This window comes from Panthera pardus, unplaced genomic scaffold (assembly GCF_024362965.1).
Source record: "Panthera pardus isolate Hobbes unplaced genomic scaffold, ASM2436296v1 HiC_scaffold_21, whole genome shotgun sequence".
Taxonomy (NCBI): Eukaryota; Metazoa; Chordata; class Mammalia; order Carnivora; family Felidae; genus Panthera; species Panthera pardus.
This window is the reverse complement of record NW_026526777.1, coordinates 52,071,398-52,092,635: the sequence shown is the minus strand read 5'-3', so window position 1 is coordinate 52,092,635 and position 21,238 is coordinate 52,071,398. Positions and strand designations below refer to the sequence as shown.

The 21,238-nt window shown below is 40.5% G+C and overlaps 1 protein-coding gene across 11 annotated transcripts in view; it reads left to right on the top strand.

The window, feature by feature from the left end:
* Positions 1-21,238, top strand: part of RABGAP1L (RAB GTPase activating protein 1 like) — a 753,664-nt gene that overhangs the window by 688,591 nt on the left and 43,835 nt on the right. The gene's annotated exons all lie outside the window — the stretch shown is intronic.

Here is a 21,238-nt window from a genome sequence, read left to right as displayed (position 1 = left end):
AAGGGCCGAGGCAGGAGCAGGACGGGTACACTGGAGAACAGCCTACACTGAAGTTCAGTGAGCTGGGGGTGAGAAGCTTGATGAGCTCGAGGAAACCAGAGAGAAAACCGCTGGGGAAGAGAGAGCCAGATGGAGCAGAGCCTTGCAGGCCTTGGCATTTGGTTTCTATTTTTGTTTTGTGATTTGTGCCTTTGGGCTCTTATTTTAGATTTCTTCCTTACCCAGAAGTCATAGATGATGAAGACGAAGATGGTGGTTAATATCTATTAAGTATTTACTGTGTGCCAAGCACTTTGTAAAACTGACTTTTGTAGATTTTCGTGGAGATGACATTTTTTAAAATATTTATTCATTTATTTTTGAGAGTGGAGGATATCTGTGCACGCGGGGGAGGGGCAGAGAGAGAGAGAGAGAGAGAGAGAGAGAGAGAGAGAGAGAGAATCCCAAGCAGGCTCTGTGCAGCCAGTGCAGAGCCTGACCTGAACCCACGAACCGTGAGATCATGACCCGCGCCAAAATCCAGAGGCAGACGCTTAACCGACCCAGCCTCCAATACGCCCCGTGACAGTGTTCTGTATATAAAATTTTCGGAATATTTATTTTTCTCACTTAGCTATTCAGTTTCTGTGCAAATTATTTCTTTTATAGTGTGGGGGAACCTAATTCTTTTCCTCTTTTTGCTAGCCAGTTGTCTGACTTCTCTTTCCTTCTCGATTTGTAATAACACCATCTTAGTTTTATACCAAGTCCCATGTACCTGGGCCTGTTTCTGGGCCCTTTCATTCTGTTCTGTTGGTCTATGTGTGTGTCCTTGAGCTGGTACGACACAATTTCACTTAGCAGAACTTACTCTAAATCTTGGATATTTAGGAGAACAAATGCCTCTTCTTTTATATTTGTTTAAAATTTGTTTGACTTTTCCTGGTCCTTTGCTCTCCAAGTATGAATTTTTTGGATGAACTTATCGAGGCTTATGTGAACAAATCCTTTGGGATATTGAGCAGAATTGTGTTGAATTTATAAATGAATCTTGGAAGAATTGATGTATCAATGCTATTGGGAGTCCTTTCACCTTCATTTAGGTCCTCTTTTATGTTCGTTAACAAAACTAAAATCTTTTTCTCACAGAGGCTTTTTGTTAGTTTTATTTCCAGAGACCTTATAGTTTCTGTCGCAAGAAGAAACAGAGTTTGGTTTTATTTACATTTTTTATTTGGTTGCTGCTAGTGTATAGACCTCTATTGATTTTATAAGTTGACCTTGGGTTTTAACACACTCGTTAAAGTCTCCAAGTCATTTCATTCCATTATCCATAGGTTATTTTAGATGTCTCTAATTAAATTATTAATCATCCGTAAATGACAATTTTTTTGCCTTCGTCTCTAATTTCTAAACTCTATTATTTTCTCTTATCTATTTCATCAGTCTGAATGTCAACGATAGCTATTCCCAGAGCCATAATAACAAGCATCCTTGTCCTGTCTCTGGCTTTAAAGGGCCTGTTGATCAGGATTCACCATTAAATGTTATGTTTGCTCCAGGTCTTACATCGATAGCTTTTGGTGGGTTTAAAACACTCTTTTCCATTACTAATGTGCTAAGTTTTAAAAATAAATTGGTGGGTGCTTAATGCTATCAGTTGCTTTTGTGCATCTGTTTACATGATTTTATGATTTATCTTTAATATGTGAATGTCAGGAATATTTTTTCTTATTTAATAATATTTTAAATAATTAATAAAATGACACGGCTCAAAATCCAAACTGTAAAACTGACCTTATCCTCCAAGCCTACTCTTTGTTCTCACTTCCCGTTTTTAAAGAATGATACCATCCAGGCAAGAAACTCAGGAGCTGGTCTACGCATTGCTCACATCTGTCTACTCAGTGACCAAGCCCTGTCCATTTTCTGCTTCTTAACATTTGTCCCTCACGTCTCTCTCTCTATATATATATGTATATATATATTGGTGGCTCAGTTGGTTGAGCATCCAGCTTTAGCTTAGGTCATGATCTTGCGGCTTATGAGTTCGGGCCCAGCTTCAGGCTCTATGCTGACAGCTCAGAGCCTGGAGCCTGCTTTGGATTCTGTCTCCCTCTCTTTCTCTCCCCGTCCCCCACTCATGCTCTGTCTGTCAAACATAAATAAACATTAAAAAAAATTTTTTAATTGAAATACAATGTAATGCATTTATAATGGGTTGTTTATAGCATGGACATGAGGAAATAGGACCAACTTACTGTATATAAGTCTTGTGTCTGACTTTTACTAAAAGATTTCCCCATGGTATACCTGAGTGTGGGTGAAAATTGGTTATGTTAATATGTGAGGTTGACAGTAGCTATTAAGTATCTGATTATAGTAGTAGGTGGTTGGAGCAGCCAGGATAGAGTTAGGTTTCTAAACCAGTGTTTTATGTAGAAAGGACTTAAATCCAAACCTGAATTTATTGTGGTGGCACTGCCATAATGATACCCAAAGGTGTTAATGATAGATGCATTAAAACCCCCTTTTTATTATGGAAATAATCAAACACAAAAGTAGAGAGGAGTACCACGAATATCCATGAACTCCTCACCCAGCCTCAATAACCATCAGTCTCTTGCTTTTCTTGTTTCATTTCTCCTCCAACTTTTCTTGCTCAAGTGTTGAATAAGAATTGGAGACCTCTCATTTCACTCATAAGTAGTTAGGTGTATATCTTAACCAATAGGGACTTTAAAATTATAACCATAATATTGATATCATACCTACTAAAATTAACAATAATCTAATGGTACATTTTTTGAAATTCAAATGAATATGAAACAACAAAAGTCCAACTAAAGGAATTTATCAGGTTCCAGCCTACCACATGGGGAATAGTTTGGTTTTTTGTTTAACCCCCAAGTTCAGTGGGGTTTTTTTGTTTTTATTTTAACTAGAAACATTTAAAAATCATCCCACCATTTTTTTAAATAATTAAAACAATGGCAAAATAGCTGGGGCACCCGGGTGGTTCAGTCAGTTAAGCGTCCGTCTCTTGATTTCAGCTCAGGTCACAATCTCACAGTTTGTGGGTTCAAGCCCCGCTTCGGGCTCTAAGCTGGTGGTGTGGAGCCTGCTTGGGATTCTCTCTCTCTCTCTCTCTCTCTCTCTCTCTCTCTCTCTGCCCTCCCTTGCTCGCACTCTGTCTCAGAAATAAATAAACTTAAAAAAGATAATGACAAAATAAGTAATGTGGCTATTCTTAATGCCTACCTTAGTTTATTCTCAGGGTACTTCACAGTAAACTGGGCCAACCTCTGAGTGGTTGGAGTGAATGTATATGTCCAGTGAAACTCAGTATTTTCTTATGTAGGATGAACATTTCCCATTTCTTTGAAAAAGGAAAACTGGTAAGATGTCTTTTGCATTATATTTTACAAATGAAATTCACAATCCCTAGTGCTAATGTTAAGTTTGTTATTCCAATATGCTGGTGCTAAGCCTAACTTTTAATTCTTAGGATAAGGGAAGTCATTTCTTATGGCTTCTAACAGATAATACTTTTTTCACTGATCCTCTTTCAGGGATTTTCTTTGTGAGGCTTTTCAAAGTTACTAGGAGCCAGTGCTTTGAGCCAAGTCAAAGCTTGCTTCTGCCCTGGCAAGATTTAAATGTTTTATGAAAAAGAGATTAGGGAAGACAGCTATTGCCGTGCATTTTACTCAGCTATACTGAACCATTAATTGTCTCCGCCAATTGGAGTACCTCTGAGGGGCGGAGGAAGGCAGGGAGTTTTTGTGTCTGTATACTGTATAGCTCTTTATGCTCTTTGCAGTACTTTAGATGTACATCCATCCGGTCTACTAACCATCCGGTCTACTAGGCATTATAAGAAATAAAAAGATGGCTCCTATTTACACCAGAAGGCTTCATTAGTATTTAACTTTAAAGACCCATTTCAATCTATTGTTTCTTATTATTTCCTGGCCAAGGCTACAGTCATGTGGCAGAAATATCATGTGAAGGACTACAATGGTAGCCCCTTTTGTTGAAGACATGGTCTGCCTCCCATCTTGTGTCCAGGTGTAGATTTTTAAGACTTGCCTTCTTACTACTAATATAAGATTTAGAGTATAAAACAACTCTCCTTACACTCCTCATGTTTTTTTTTTAAGTGCATGGTTCTTTTCCTACCCAGTGACGTTCTGAGCCATCAATGCTCAAATTCTGTTAAGTGCACTCTGAACGATAGATAGGCTGGTAGATAGTAAACAGGGTGGAATTGGCAGACTATAGAAAGGACCCAGAGAAATCATCTGGTACTTCTCCTTTCTCCATGTAGGATTATATCAAAACCCCCCCAAAGAGTCCATCCTTTTCTGCAAAATTTCAAAGAGGAATATTTGTTCACTTATTTAAAAGGATTTTTTAAAAGATGAACTCTGAGCCAGCCTCTGTATTCAACTCTCTCTTTTTAGCCACCACCTTCAGTCTGGAATAGTTTCTCAGTCTTACTTTGGCTTTTATAAGCTTGATACTTTCAAAGATTGCAAGCTAGTTATTTAGTAGAATGTCTCTCAATTTGAGTTTGTCTGATGGTTCCTCATGAGTAGATTCGGGATATACATGTTTGACCAGAATATATCCTAGAGATGATGCTATATTTTTCCTGTTGTATCCATTCTATTAGATGGAGCATGAGTTTGATTTGTTTCATTAGTGGTGATGCCCAGTTTGATATTTTGAATAAAGGTGGTTGCTGCCAGGTTCTTCATGCAAAGTTGCTCTATTCCTCCTTGCAACTAGTAAGAATTTTCTGGGGAGGTACTTTGAAATTATGTAAATATGCCATGCCTAATCAGTTTCCATTTATTTCATTTTTACCTATATGGACTCAAGCTTCCCTATTATATTCAATATTGTATTTTGTTACAATCACTATTTTAATGCTGAAATTACCACTTTTTTGGTCGTTGGGAGCTCCTTCAATATGGTTTCTCCGTCCTTCGGATGTGTTCCCATTATTCTTTGGGCGCAAGTTGCTTTTGAAACAGCAAGATATTCCAGGCTCTTTTTGTACTTTCTTGTTTCTAGCCTTGGAACCAGGTATTTCTCCAAGCAGCCCTGGTTCCTTTTAATAGAAGATGCTATTTAGAAACCATGATCTTTGGAGTAGATGTGCTCACCAGGGAGGTGTCATTACCTGTAGGCCCACTCAGCAGGCAGAGCTAAGGAACACACGCACACACACACACACACACACTTGCAACTGTATTACTAACTATGTACCTGAAAACTCTTGACCCTGTGTCATTACCTCCACTGCCAATCCAGTACTACAGTGTTCATTCTGGTTTTCTCTTTCCATTATTGTAACTCCCTTCTCTGACTTTGAGGAGGCTGAATCCTTAACTTACTTGCTCAATCCCCTTGTATGTACAAGTCTGCCATTTCTGCTGTTCTCCCCTCCCCCGCCTCTGCCTTATGTGAATGTCCTCCTCACCCTGCTCAGGCTCTAATTGTCAAATTGTACCCCGCTCCTGGATGTTTTCCACTAGGGCTCTAACACACCCATGCCAGGCTTCCTTTCCATGTAAATACCCTCCTCACCCTTTTGAGCTCTAATGTTCCACACAGGACCACCCCCTTGGTTGGTTACCACCCTCACTTTGCTTGGTTACCACGTTGCTTGGGCCCAGTTTACCCATTCTAGGCCACCCTACACTGTATTTTCATGGGTTTACAGGAAAGGAAATTGGATGACTGACAAGTACTCAAGAGTTTGCCTAATGAAATGGAAAATAGAGCAGAAGTTCTCCAAATGTGTTTCCTAGACCCAGAGTATCAGCATCCCTTGGGAACTTCCTAGTAATGGAAATTTTTAGGCCTCATCTCAGCCCTACAAGAAAAAGCTCTGGGAATAGCACCCAACAATGTATGCTTTAAGCCGCCAGGAGATTCTGGTGCACAGTAGTGTTTGAGACCCATTCCACTCTACATCCTGGCTATCTCTTGCATAATGAAGGTTCCCTGATTGTCAAATGTGCCTGGGGACCATTTTTAGGGGTTTGGAGCCATCTCAGCATTTTTGGCCTTTCATCGGGGTCAGACTGGAATATTTAGTTCAGTTTACCAACTTTGGAAAGCCCAGTCCTCCAGGGAAAATTATGAACTTGTAGAAGAATTAAACTCTGTCGTTTTGATTTAGAGACCTTTTTATTAAGGCCTAACAGAAATAGTTGAAGCAGGGATCAGAAATGGTAATAGCAATATCAAAGCAACAGAGCAACACCTCTGTTTTTGTTTATTTTAAGCTCACTTACATATGCTGTAAGAATGTAGATTAATGAGCTAGTGGTCTCTTATACTGGGTATGTTTTCTGCAGTTATCAAAAATATGTTAGGCATCCCTGTACACTGGTGGTGGGAATGTAAATTAGTGCAGCCACTATGGAAGAAAGTATGGAGGTTTCTCAAAACCTTAAAAATACAACTACCATATAGTCTAGCAGTCCCACTTCTGGGTATACATTCAGAGGAAATGAAAATGGGATCTCAAGGAAAAGATCTGCACTCCCATGGTTATTGTAGTCTTATTCACAATAGCTGAGATAGGAAAGTAAGTGTCCATCAATGGATGAAGAAAAAAGATGCACTGTATATAGTGGAATAATATTTAGCCATGAGAAAGGAGATCCTGCCATTTGCATATACATGAATGACCTTGGGGGGCATTATGCTAAGTGAAATAAGTCAGAGAAAAGCCTATAATATATTATCTCACTTACATGTGGCATCTAAGAAAGCCAAATTCATAGAAACAGAAGGGAAGGGTTACCAAGGACGCGAGGGTGGGGGAAATGGAGAGATGGAAGTCAAAGTATTCAAACATCTAGTTGTAATATGATTAAGTTCTGGAAGTCCGGTGTACAACGTGGTGACTGTAGTTAAGAGTGTTGTATTATGCACGTGAAAGGTACTAAGAAAGTTCTTACATCATTCTCACCACAAAAGAGACGGTAATTATGTGAGATGATGGAGGTGTTAGCCAGTGCAGCAGTGGTTAATCACACTACAATATACACATAATCCCAAATCAACATGTACAGCTTCAACTTACACAGAGTTATGTGTCATCTGTCTCTCAGTAAGGCTGGTGGGGGTGGGGAAGAAAGTCTGTGACACGTCCTAGAATGTTGAAAATATGTGCTTCACATATTTTGACTTCTCTTGACATGGAGGTTTACATTTCAAGTGAATAAGGTTGTGGAGTAAAACAATTTGACAAGAAAATCTTTTTTTCTTGAAAGGCATGAAAACATCAGCAGAAAAGACTGTATTTATACTAGAGAACAAAGCATAGTCAGTTTAGTGTTGTGACCTTCATTCACCTCAATGGAATTAGCCAAGAACTCTGTTCTCTGTTTAGATTCCTGGGCCAGATGTATTCTGGGCCCTTTAGCTTTTCGATCAGCAAAAAAGGATAGTTTTGACACAGTACCTGAATTAAAAATATTTTTAATTCAAGTTAAAAGTTCCCTTGAATTAAAACTGATTTCCCTTCTTAAAAGGTGATTGATATTTCTGGTTTTCGCTTTCTTTGTTGTCAAAAAAGGCGTTTTTACCGTTTTTCACGAAATCTTTGTACATGTTTCTGGGCTCTCCGTTTTGAGTGCACGTGAATAACAGTTTTGAAAATACCTAGTTATGATACCTTTGACTTTTTTTGGACTAGAAACAACAGCTATATAAATGTCTACCCACTCAAATTTACAAAGTCTAGAAGATGAATGAAGTCACTTAATATGGATTTTGACTTAATTTTGTCTAGTCCTTACATATTTGTATTTGTAAATAATGGTCTATAGTAGTGAGGGGTGGGGGAGGAGAGTTAACCATGTATTTTTTTTTTTAATTTTTTTTTTCAACATTTTTTATTTATTTTTGGGACAGAGAGAGACAGAGCATGAACGGGGGAGGGGCAGAGAGAGAGGGAGACACAGAATCGGAAACAGGCTCCAGGCTCCGAGCCATCAGCCCAGAGCCTGATGCGGGGCTCGAACTCACGGACCGCGAGATCGTGACCTGGCTGAAGTCGGACGCTTAACCGACTGCGCCACCCAGGCGCCCCAACCATGTATTTTTTTATAAGATTAATTGTAAAATAGCAATGCTTCATTTACAAAACCAGATATCTGACAGAGACTCTGTCTTCTTCATAAACGTTGGTATTACCAGTACCTGGTACGAGGTGATAAGTGGATTCTCAACACATGCTTCTTGCTAAACGGAGTTAGACTTATGTGAATCACCAGTGAAAACTGGATATCCTAACTTGGAGCCTCTGTAGTTCATTCTCATAATCTCGTTTTGGAAATATCACCTTGGAGACTGTGGTAAGAACAAGAGACCCATTTAGGCCCCAAAGGTCTTTGCTAATAGTCCGCCTTATCTTGTTGGCTAATGCTCCCGACACCATTCTGTTGAATTGTATTAGATTATGTTCAGGTTTTGAATTTGCCTGGGGCATGTGTAAGTAGAAGCCAGGTTACAGTGAACAATTTGGAATAACAACCTCTCCAAAAAGAATGAGAAAGGACCTCAGAGAGAGAATTAAGTTATGGATATGTAAATCAAAAAGAATTTTTTTTCTTTTTTAACCTTTGCATTTGCTTAAAAGGATGGCATTCATTTCAGTTATTAATGAGGATATTTCCCTGTAAGCTAAAAGCCTATAACACAGATTTCCAACTATAAAGCCCTGTTAAATGTGTATTCTAAAGACCTTGTATGTAGAGGGGAAATGGGTCATCTTAGGCAGGTTCCAGTCTGTCCTTTTAATGACAGTAGCTAAAGAAACATGGGTACATGTCTCCATGTGAACTCAGCCAAGGAGATTGGAATAGCAATACTCTGTGCGAAGGGAATTTTGTACGAATGCTGTAATGTTTTTACAAATGCTATAATGTAAAGTTTGTAGAATTTTTTACAAAAGTCTACATCTCTCAGCAAGTTCCTTGGGCTCGGTGTGTTCCAACTCTAGGTGTAGCTAATAATCTTCACATGGTTTCTTGTAATGAAATACCATTAAGTAGTTGTGGTTTTTTGTTTTTTTTTTAAGTTTAATTAAATTCCTCCTTCTCTCCTTCCTCTCTCCTCCCTCAGTTGAATTCGTTCCTCTGTGACTTTTTCCACATCCACCACTTGGAGGACGTTTGTGACATCACAGTGACTTGATGAAGCCCACTCTTCTTTTCACTGCATTTCCTGCCATAGCCATTTGTTTTATTTAAAAAAAAAATTTTTTTTAATGTTTATTTATTTTTGAGACAGAGAGAGACAGAGCATGAACGGGGGAGGGGCAGAGAGAGAGAGGGAGACACAGAATCAGAAGCAGGCTCCAGGCTCTGAGCCATCAGCCCAGAGCCCGACGCGGGGCTCGAAGTCACAGACCGCGAGATCGTGACCTGAGCTGAAGTCAGACGCTCAACCGACTGAGCCACCTAGGCGCCCCCATAGCCATTTGTTTTAAAATGATACATATTGGGGCACCTGGCTGGCTCAGTCTGTAGAGCATGCGACTCTTGATCTCGGGGTTGTGGGTTCGAGCCCCACGTTTGGCATAGAGATTACTTTAAAAAAAATGATACATGCTACTGGACTTGTGAAAGGTAGCAGAATGTTAAATCCAGAGACCCCTTTGAGTGTTTGTTCCTCCTCATCTAGTTATACAGTTTTCCCCTTGTAAATTATTACAGTGGGGAATTTATTAAGGAAAACATCGTTTAAAAATTTTACCAGCTGCTGTATACTGTCATTTGCGGCCCTCGGCTGACATTCCAACAGCTGCAGTCTATGCGCCTGCTTTTACTTTCAGCTGCTGGAGGCCTTTCTATTCCTGTTCCCATGGAAATGAGGAGGGCCGGACGGGTGGAAGGAAGTGAGGGTTGAAATGCATATTTCCCCATACCTTATTTTTCTTGCCTCCTCACAGTTGCCATGGAAATGGGAACATAAATGCCACTCTACTCCAAGCTTTGGAGAGCAGTCATTCATGTGTAAACAGCAATAGAGGGACCCTAAACAGGCATATAAAAAAGCTAATCTTAAGGTCTTTCCTTTTACCTGTGTGTGGCCAAGACGAATTTCATCTTATTTTCATTTGATCTACTCTAAGCGTTAAAAATGATTCAATTAATTTTTAGAGAGTTAGTTTGATATTAGAGAATTGTTTTATGATTGTCAGATGTATATCTAATCTCCATGTGTTAAGCATTCACTATGCATGATGTTTTTTACTTTTTTCTTATCCTTCTCCTACTCCCCCACCCCCCAATTAAAGAAATGAATTTCAATTTAGGGAAGAGCATCCAGTCGCCTAGCATAAGAAGTCTCCCAAATAGTCTCATTCTTATGCACCATTTCAGAAATTGCCCCACAGAGCAGAGGTAATTATTGGCTCTGTCAAACATATCAAGGAAAACTGCCATTTTTAATTGGTTATCACAGTCTTCTCATTTAGGTAACAAAAATATCCCATGTTAAGTGGATTTCTGTGTGTCTCCACTCATCAACCCTGTGTCATCACATACCTCCTGTAATACCCACACTCAAAGAAAATATATGGGCATAGTCTTCATCTGTCTTTTTTATTCTGATATTTTAACTAATTAACAAAATCCATTCGAACCACGAGACATTAAGAATATGCTTAACTGAACAAATCGGCTTTAGGCGTCTTTTAAGTATTCAGCTCTGGGTTAGGTTGAAGAAGGAGATATGAAGTTTAAATAAAGAAGGGTTTTGTTTGTTTTTGTTTTGTTTTGTTTTGCCTTAAGGTATCCTATTCAGGAAAATTCCTACCCCAGGAAACGCTCCTTACCGCCATATGTGATTATTAAATGAGTGGTATAGACACATTCTAAAGAAGCTTAAGGAGGGGAGGGATCATTGGGCTTAACTGAAATGACTGTAAAGACTTGCTTTAAAGACTTCTCTTCCCCTGGTTCTCACGGACCTTCTTGTGCGTTTCCTACTGTCACCTTCACAAAGGCCTTTTGTCCTGAACGGTTTTCAGAACTTTCTAAGTATTCTTTCAATTGCCACCTTTCTCCTTTTCTTCATCCTCCCTTCTAATTTAGCTTAGATATACCATTTCCAGATGAACAGTCTTAACCAACACAGTTGAGATCCTTCTGTCCCCTTGTTTTAGCACCCCTCGGTGACTTCTTCCCATTATTGGGACAAGACTTTTCCAGAGAGTTCTAACGTCAGATACTCTGTTTTTGAAGCCCTAGAAGCTACCAAAACAACCAAAACGTTTTTAGTATTTTAGGTTCTTCCGTCTTCCACATTGCTTCTCACATCCAGAATGGACACAAACATCTGTGAAGACCATGTGGCGGATTTTTTTTTTTTTTTCCGAAAATATGGTCACTAAACTAGCAACTACCAAAATAGGTTCATGCTTTCCTCAACTGGCGGTGACCTAGATCTCCTGATGATCTGGCTTCAGTGCCTTCTCTCCAGCCTGCTCTGCAGATGCCAGACACAAGGGCCTCTCCTACCCCCGGCGGGCACAACTGCCTATTGGCACAGTTGGGAGGCCCATGCTTTTTAGCATCATGCCTCTGCTTACAGCAGTTTCCTTCCGCATCCTTTATGGGACTTGGAAAGAAATAAGCAATAATGAGCTGGGTTGTTTTCTTCACCTTGCTCCTCTCTGTACCTCTTACAGTCCGACCTGCTGTTTCTTCTACTTTCTGCAATTTACATGAAAATACTCCAGCCAACAGTGTGATAAGATGTGTGTTAGTTTTAGTCTGCACTTTGGACTCTTAATATTTGAAGCACCCTGATACGGGAATACAGTCTAGGGTTAGTTGGTTGGCATTGGAAAAAGCCTAATCAGGAGATAACCACTGTAAATTTATCCCACTTATATTTAAATCTACACTAGAGGGTTTTCTAATTAGCATAAAGGATGTCAAATAATTTTTAATTGGATTGGCTAGAAATAATGTATAGGCCCCTCTAGCCTTGCATGGATTTTGCATGTAAGATTCTGGCAAGCCAGGCGCTCTGACATCTGCAGAACGGCAGCTGACTCGGAACAGCCTCTGGGCTTGTTTTCCCAAGAAGGATGCTTCCTGCTGGATAAAAGGGAGTGGGGAGGAAACCGGTGGTCTTGTTTGTGTCTAATCCTTAGAGACTACAGATACCCAAAAAGAAAAAAAGTGGAAGGAAGGAAGGAGGGAGGAAGGAAAAGAAGGATCCTGACACTTGAGAATGGTCACTAGCAAAAGCTCCCCCCAGAACAGTGCTTATAGGCCAGGCCAGCTCCTCCCTAAAGTCTGTCCTAAGTTTCCTGGAGAGTTTGTGAAAACATTCTCCTCTACGAGTCTTCTATTTCCATTACGACATTAATCAAATTTTAAAGTTTATTGTGAATTTCTTTTCTTTTCTTTTCTTTCATTCATTTTTTTTTTTTTTTTTTTTTTAAGATTTTAAGTAATCCTTATACCCAACCTGGGGCTCCAGCTCACAAGACCAAGAGTTGCTCTACCCACTGAGCCAGCCAGGCTCCTCTGTCATGAATTTCTTTTTAAGTTTTTGTGTTTTTACTTACTTACTTACTTGTTTATTTATATTTTAATAGAGAGACTGAGAGCAAGAGTAGGGGAGGGGCAGAGAGAGAGAGAGAGAGAGAGAGAGAGAGAGAGAATCCAAAGCAGGCTCCACACTGTGAGCAGGGAGCCCAGAGCCTGACACAGGTCTGAATCTCAGGATTGAGATCATAATCAAGAGTTGGATGCCTAACCAACTGAAACACGCAGCCTCCCCAGTTGTGAGTTTCTTAATGAAAGGGTTGTGCCCTAGGTATCTTTGTATCCCAGAGAGCATTTGACCTAGTGTCTTGCACAAAGTAGGTGTTTGTTGAATTAATGAGCATATACACGCACTTCTCATTTCTTTAAGGAACAGACCCAGCATTGGGTCGTGGGGAAACTGGGGGTTCCCAGAGTCTATTAATTAGGTGTTCACAGTTCTCAGGGAGTCAGTAGTAACTGTCCACAACCATCTCTGCTCTGCTTGATGATCAGTACAAAGATGTGTGGGACTGTCATCAACAGCAAAGGAAAGTAGCACTGTGTCACCTCCTTTCAGAAATTCAGAGCTAAATGTATTTATCATTTCTGTTCCTGCCAGTTCTGACTCTCGATGTAACGGTGGAAAAATCTTTAGGAAAATTCTTTTTCTTGTGTATCTCTTAGGCAGTGTTGAGGCAGCATATATGGCTAACCGAGTAGATAAAAAGGGTAAAGTGACAGAAGAAGACCAGGGAGAAAAAAATACAAGGGGCTTAAGTACAGTACATAGATTTTTAAAGCAAAGCAGAATGAAACAATGTTACTTAAATGGTAGTATGGTCTAGTAGTTCAGAGCAAGGGGTTTGGACCTTGGCTGCCGGGATTGGAATGAATCCCCACCTTGCTAGCTGTGTGACCTTGGGCAAGTAAGTTGTTTAATCTCTCTGGGTCTGTGTTTTCTTCTCTTTAAAGTGAGGATAATAATAGCACCTACCCCATGCGTGTGGGGCTAAAATAAATTAATACATCTAAAGCATATAGCGTTTGGTGCCTCTCTTATAGGAAGCGCTGGGTGTGTGTGCTATTTCTATAGTGACATGGCCAAATCACCGCTCTGAAGGCAGAAGAAGAGGCTAATTTCAGTGTGTTTACCTCATGTGACTAATCTTCCTGCTTTGAATCTCCCACAAACTGGTGCTTATACTCTTAGGTGAAACTTACCACATTCTACCCTAAATTACAGAATTATTTGTAAGCTCCTTAAAAGCAAAGGCTGTCTTCTTTGTCTTCCTCTTAGCACCCAGAAGAGTGCTTACATAACAGCCTGGCTTATACAATAGCTCTTTAATAATAACTATTTGGGGAACTGTAAAGGAGACAGAGTAGGTTGATCTATGAGGTTGGTCCCTGGAGGCCCTGTTCCTTGGGTTGGTGCCTGTGTACCTCTCACACTTTTTCAGCCTCAGCTGGCCTTTTCTGTCCCGACTGTGCTTCACCTGACCTTTGGTCCCTCAAACCAGCCCTCTTTCCCAGAGCCAGCTTCATGGGCACGAAGCCTGCGCAGTCGCACAGGCCCCCACGCTTGGTTGAATGCTCTATCATCTTGGGGTGGCTGGGTGGCTCAGTTGGTTAAGTGTCTGAATCGTGATTTCAGCTCAGGTCATGATCTTGCAATTTGTGGGATTGAGCCCCGCAAGGGGTGCCACGCGGACAACGCAGAGCCTGCTTGGGATTCTCTCTGTCCCTCTCTCTGCCCCTCCTCTCTCTCTCTCTCTCTCTCTCTCTCTCTCTCTCTCTCTCTCTCTCTCTCTGTCTGTCTCAAAATAAAAAAACAAACATAAAAAAGAGAGAGAGAGAGAGAGAGAATGCTCTACCATCTTGAAATTAGCACTTTTTACATAAGGAATCTCAGGTTTTGTTTTGTACTGATCCTGCAGACTATGTGGCCATTCATGCTCCTTCCCATCCTGTGCTCCTTGTTCCCTCTGCTGGGAGCACTTTTTCTCCCCACTCTTCTCTGGCTAACTTACTCCTCAGGTTAATTGTCATTCCTCAGAGACACAAGCAAAATTAGAGCCACGTGCGTTATTATCTGTCCACCTTGACTTCTCCCTCACGGTGCCCACCTCACTTTGTAAGTGCAGTATCGACTTAAATCGTGTGATTACGTCTTTAAAGACTCTCTCCCCACCAGACTGAGCTCCTTGAGGGGACAGACTGTGCATTTGTTCCTGGATGGCTGCGCCAGCTACACAGTAGTGAGTCAAGAAGTATTTGTTGAATGAGTGAATGAGTGGATGAATGGGTGATTTTTAAAAATGCAAACTAGATAATAAGTTTTCCTTCCCATCTTAAAAAGGGATGTATAAAAATGGCAGTGCAATCGTGCAGGTTGATACTCTGCTGATGCCAATTAACCAATTTCCTTACTGCCTTTAAAGGTACATGAATACAGAGAAGGCTCCCCTTTCTCGCTCTTTTCCACTGTTTGTCCTTCTCAGCCTGGTATATTAAGGTTGAATCTTTCTGAAGACAGAAGTACTCTGATTGTCTTAGCATATTAGTCTTGAATGAAATGTCTTCTAGCATAAATGTCCCTGGTCTTCCACCCATTAAGAGTACTTTTAGCAAGAGATACGTATTTACTTTTGTTCCATTTGCCAATGACAACCTGACATAAAAGTACTGTTTCAGATTCCTTAGCATTCAGTGGTGCCAGGGTCAGTGTTATTATAATGAACGTAGCATTTGATGGTAATAAAGAACCGTGTCCTGCTTGGCTCCCCCACCATTCCTTCTCCTCTGTATCATTGTCTAATTTTAAATAAGCTTAACTAGCTCTCTTTGAATGAATACCTGTATCGGCTTTCTGCGGCCCAGTTTTGGGACTACATCTGGTTAATCTACTCCCTGGACTCAGACCAACACCATTCAACATGTAACCAGATTTAGCACATTACCTTCCATCTTACAGTCTTAAGTTTTAAATTTTTTTTTTTTAACGTTTATTTATTTTTGAGACAGAGACAGAGCATGAACGGGGGAGAGGCAGAGAGAGAGGGAGACACGGAATCAGAAGCAGGCTCCAGGCTCTGAGCCATCGGCCCAGAGCCCGACGCAGGGCTCGAACTCACGGACCGCGAGATCGTGACCTGAGCCAAAGTCGGACGCTCAACCGACTGAGCCACCCAGGCGCCCCCAGTCTTAAGTTTTAGCACTTGATGGTCATTCTGTTATTTTCTAAACTCTGTAATAAAAATTTTAAGTGATCGATCTCCAGCCAAAACCTTACTCAGAAGTAGAATTTTACTTGAGACATTACAGAGGATGTTGAGCACTTTCCCCAAAAATAAAACAAATACCACCATCCATTATGGTACACCAACTTAGCATATGCGTGCTTCTTAATTTTCACAAAGAGAAAAATAGAATTTTTATAACTCAATCTAAAGTTAAGGATATAGTGAGATAAGAATTCTTATTACTTAAAAGAAAAACGGGCAAAAGTGTCTCTTTTTTTCTCTCTCCTTCAAGTGCAAGGAATCTGAGAAAAATAGATTTAAAATCCAGCAGAAGGAGTGCTAGTTGCTAGTGAACCAGCTGCAGCTGTGGTGTGTGGGTGAAGAAAGGAACCTGGCATTTTTTTGTACAAATCAGGATGTGAAGCAGTGGGAACAGAAAGAAAGAAATACAAGAAATAATACACAGAGAAGAAAGGCATTCTCAATGAAGCTCTAGGCTCCCCAAAATGTTCCATCTAAGTGTTGACTGATTCCAATACCTTAAGGTAATTTGCTTTATGCTGTAAATCTCCTGGGTGGTTTATGCCTCAGTACTTTCTTTCAGACAGCTGAGAGAGGAGAAAAATATATGATTTCAATCTGCCCCCTCTTGAGACTTTATGAAATTCTACGCAGACTTCTCCCAGAGTTAAATTCCTGTTTCAACCACCCTGGGGTCCATTTGACCTTCTCTTTTTTCTGGCTTGTCCAGAAAATTCAGGTTGAAGATGTTTGTACTTTTCTGAGCTCCCCTACTTGATGCTAGGTAATATGGCAGATGTCTTAGGTTCATTATCTCCTAGTCAGGTGTTTATATAAAATAGTATCTCCACCATCCTGCAGCTGATTAGCTTGGTCCATTGCAGCAGGCTACTGATGAGGCTTAGCAAAGGCCCTGGATTTGAGAGCTGCGTGTGCCGGATACATGACGGGCAGTGTAGATGACAGGCATGTGACAAGTAAGGCTTGACGTTGGTGTCAAAAGACCTGTTGGGTCACTTGTTATTATGGTCCCTCTTCATATTACTTAGTCTTCCTCATTGTGTAGAATGGGTACAGTTAACCCATTTGGGGGCTTTGTGAGGCTTAGGGAACACAAACTATGTCAAGTGCTCTGGCCAGGGCCAAGGCATGCATTATTGTGCTCAGTAAAAGGAGATGGTTATAGTAGTGTGATTTGTGTTACCCCCTTTTTAAAACATAAATGATGGAAGCTCTGAATAAGAGGTTTAAATGATTTGCTTCTAAAATTACATAGTATTCAACAGAGAGGGATTTCAAATGTAAGCCTGTTCAACCCTAAACCACCTTACATATAATTCTGTTGCTTACATATTTATTCTTGAAGTGCGTGGTTTTTCTCTTTTTGTTTATTTATTTTTTAATTTTTTAAAAATGTTCATTTATGTTTGAGAGACAGAGAGACAGAGTATGAGCAAGGGAAGGGCAGAGAGAGAGGGAGACAGAATCCAAAGCAGGCTCCAGGCAAGCTCAGAGCCTGACACAGGGCTCAAACTCACAAACCATGAGATCATGACCTGAGCCGAAGTCAGACGCTTAACCGACTGAGCCACCCAGGAGCCCCTGGTTCTTCCCTTTTCAAAACTTGACTTTGTCCTTGTAGCCAAACTGTTTATGTAATAGATTCTTGAAATATTTTAGAACATTAAAAATAGTCCTTCCTAATCTTACAAATTTATTCTGTCCTAAAGTTTATTTATAAATTGGTTGTTTGAAACACAGAATGGATATTTCTTTAGAAGTTGGTGGTCATATTCTCAGGCCAGTTCATTAAAAGCCTCTGTAGCTTGTCCCCCATTCCCTTAGCACTTGATATTTTAATCCAGTGGTTTTCATTTTTTTTTTAATATTTTTTTTAATTTTTTTTTATTAACGTTTATTTATTTTTGAGACAGAGAGAGACAGAGCATGAACGGGGGAGGGTCAGAGAGAGGGAGACACAGAATCTGAAACAGGCTCCAGGCTCTGAGCCGTCAGCACAGAGCCCGACGCGGGGCTCGAACCCACGGACAGTGAGATCGTGACCTGAGCCGAAGTCGGACGCTTAGCTGACTGAGCCACCCAGGCGCCCCAATCCAGTGGTTTTCAAATGGATAACACAGTATGGCAGAATTGCCTGAGCTTTATAAAATAGGAGGTGCCTAACCATACCTTAGACCTTTCAATTAGAATCTTGGGGTGAGTATGCTGAATCCATCCCAGCAGAAGCAATGGCATCCTAAAAATCTGAGATAGGACAGAATATGTGCAGAAGGAAGTAAAAGAAGTCCAGTGTGGCTGGAACAGAGACTGGTGACCCCTAAATTCTTTTGATTATGCAACCCTGTTGGTAAAAGTAATTTAAGCACATACTTACAATATATGTCTCTTCACTTTTTACATAAATTAATGTGTACTTTAATAAAATAGGCACAAAAGTAGACATTTTTAAAAGATGAGGTTAAAAAATAAAAATTAAAAAAATAAAGTTAGAAAACAGAACTAGAAGTTTGAATAATTGCCTTTTGCATCTACTTAGATACTTCCATGTGCTCTCTGGGATGGGAGCCCCACTTTTGCAAAATACAGGCATAGGCAGTGAGGGGGAAAAGCAGATAGAGACCAGATCCTATATGATCAACAGAGCTATGTCAAGTATTCCTCTCTTTATCCTAAATGCAACAGGAAGCATTTGAAAAATTTAGGTAGAGGAATGACAACAGATTTGCATTCTGAAAAAAAAAAGGTTGGCTGTCCTATGGAATAGGTTTGGAGCAGAGCAAGGACAAATCCAGGGAGACCACTTGGGAGGTTATTGCAGTGATGAGAGGAGGTTATGGGTTAAACTAGGGCAGTGTCATTGAGGTTCAAGAGAAGAAGACAAACTAGGAGACATTTGGAGGCATGTTCTGTAGAATCTAGTGAGTGATTTCATGATCCTCAGTGGGAGAGGGGTCACTGCTGGGTTTCTGGCTCAAGCATCTGGATGGAAGATGAACAGTGGGAGAACTGGTTGGGGGTAGAGAGTGGGTGATGAAGTCCAGTTTAAATGTCTCTTATGTGAAATATCCAAAAGATGATGGGAAGTTAGCAGTTGGATATGTAGGTTGAGCTCAGTAGAAGTCCTGGGCTGGAAACTATAAAAGAAGAGCTGTCAACATAGGATAGTAAATAAATTACCTCCGGATATTATCTATTGATAGGAAGGCTCGAGCTTTTTATGGACCGAGGAGTTCCATAAAAATAGTATGCAAGATTAGATTCATAGGACTAGAGACAAGGAATTAGAAATGAACAGACAAGGGGTACCTGGGTGGCTGTCAGTTAGTTGTCTGACTCTTGCTTTTGGCTCAGGTCACGGTCTCACAGTTTGTGAGATAGAACCCCAAGTCTGGCTCTGCACTGGTGGCTTGGAGCCTGCTTGGAATTCTCTCTCTACCCCTCTCTCTCTGCCCCTCTTCCACTCATGCTTGTGTACTCTTTGTCTCTTTCTTTCTCTCTCTCTCTCTCAAAATAAATAAACTTAAAAAAGAAAAAGAACAGACAAGCATTTTCTATAAAATGCCATGGTTTCTGGGAATGCAAGCTGGTGCAGCCACTCTGGAAAACAGTATAGAGATTCCTCAAAAAAATAAAAATAGAACTACCCTACGACCCAGCAATGGCACTACTAGGCATTTATCCATGGGATACAGGTGTGCTGTTTTGAAGGGACACATGCACCCCAAAGTTTATAGCAGCACTGTCAATAATAGCCAAAGCATGGGAAGAGCCCAAATGTCCATCGATGGATGAATGGATAAAGAAGATGTGGTATATATACAATGGAGTATTCCTCGGCAACCAAAAAGAATGAAATCTTGCCATTTGCAACTACGTGGATGGAACTGGAGGGTATTATGCTAAGTGAAATTAGAGGAAGACAAAAATCCTATGACTTCACTCATGAGGACTTTCAGAGACAAAACAGATGAACATAAGGGAAGGGAAACAAAAATAATATAAAAACAGGGAGGGGGACAAAACAGAAGAGACTCATAAATATGGAGAACAAACTGAGGGTTGCTGGAGGGGTTGTGAGAGGGGGGATGGGCTAAATAGGTAAGGGACATTAGGGAATCTACTCCTGAAATCATTGTTGCACCATATGCTAACTAATTTGGGTGTAAACAGAAAAAAAATCTGAAAAATCAAATGTCACGGTTTCTTAAAGTTACTATAACATTGGGAACAGGCAGCTTGTATGAGAATGTAGTAAAGAAAGTAGAAATGGATATTTCAAAAGCTTTCATGATACTTTGATGAGCATGCTACATTCAGGAGTGAGCCATGAATGTTGGATAGTGACTCACATCATACAATTATTCATTAATGAGTCCAGGAACCTGTCACAGGTGTGTGCACCATTAGACTTGAGTGATTGGAAAGCTGAACACGCCAGACGAGATGACAGCAGTGCGGCACTCAGGAAAAGAATGCCACGTAGTTTGATGTCTGTAAGCCTTGGGAGCTCTGTCAGTTACAAGAGAAAAGTACTTTCCTTGTCTCCACTGCCTTAAACCATTGTATTCCTTCCTAGAATACAGATTGCCAGAGGCGGGGGATGAAATGGGTAAAAGGGGTCACAAAGTACGAACTTCCAGTTATAAAATAAAGAAGTTCTAGGGATGTAATGTACAGCATGGTGACTATAGTTAATAATACTCTAATGCTCATCTGAAAGCTGCTAAGAGAGTAGATCTTACAAGTTCTCATCACATAAAAGTAATTCTTGTAACTATGTATGGAGACGAATGTTAATTAGACTTGCTGTGATCATTTTGCAGTATATACAGATCTTGAATCCTCATATCGTACATGTGAAACTAATATGTTATCTGTTAACTGTACCTTAATAAACGAATAATACAATTGGGGCGCCTGGGTGGCTCAGTCGGTTGAGCGTCCGACTTCGGCCCAGGTCGTGATCTCACGATTTGTGAGTTCGAGCCCCGCACGGGCTTGCTGCAGTCAGCACAGAGCCTGCTGCGGATCTTCAGTCCCCCTCTCTTTCTGCCCCTTCCCTCCTTGTGATCTGTCTCTCAAAAATAAATAAATCTTTAAAAAACAAAGAATACAATTAGTAATCATTTATAGGCTCTTATGTTCTCTGAAGGTTCCCCCCACCAATCCTGTGGGGTAAAAATGTCATTGACTATGTTTCCCCTTCATCCTAGTGCTTAAAAGCTCAACAAGACTCAAAGTAGCTTCATTTGCTGAACACTGTGAAGAGGATTAAGTGAAGCCTCACAGGACATGGCCCTCTTCTCTTGACTCCTTCCCATCTATTTCTTCCCAGGAATTTAGGCCACTGCAAACTGACTGCTAGAATTCTGATCGCCGCTGATCCACTTTCTCTCC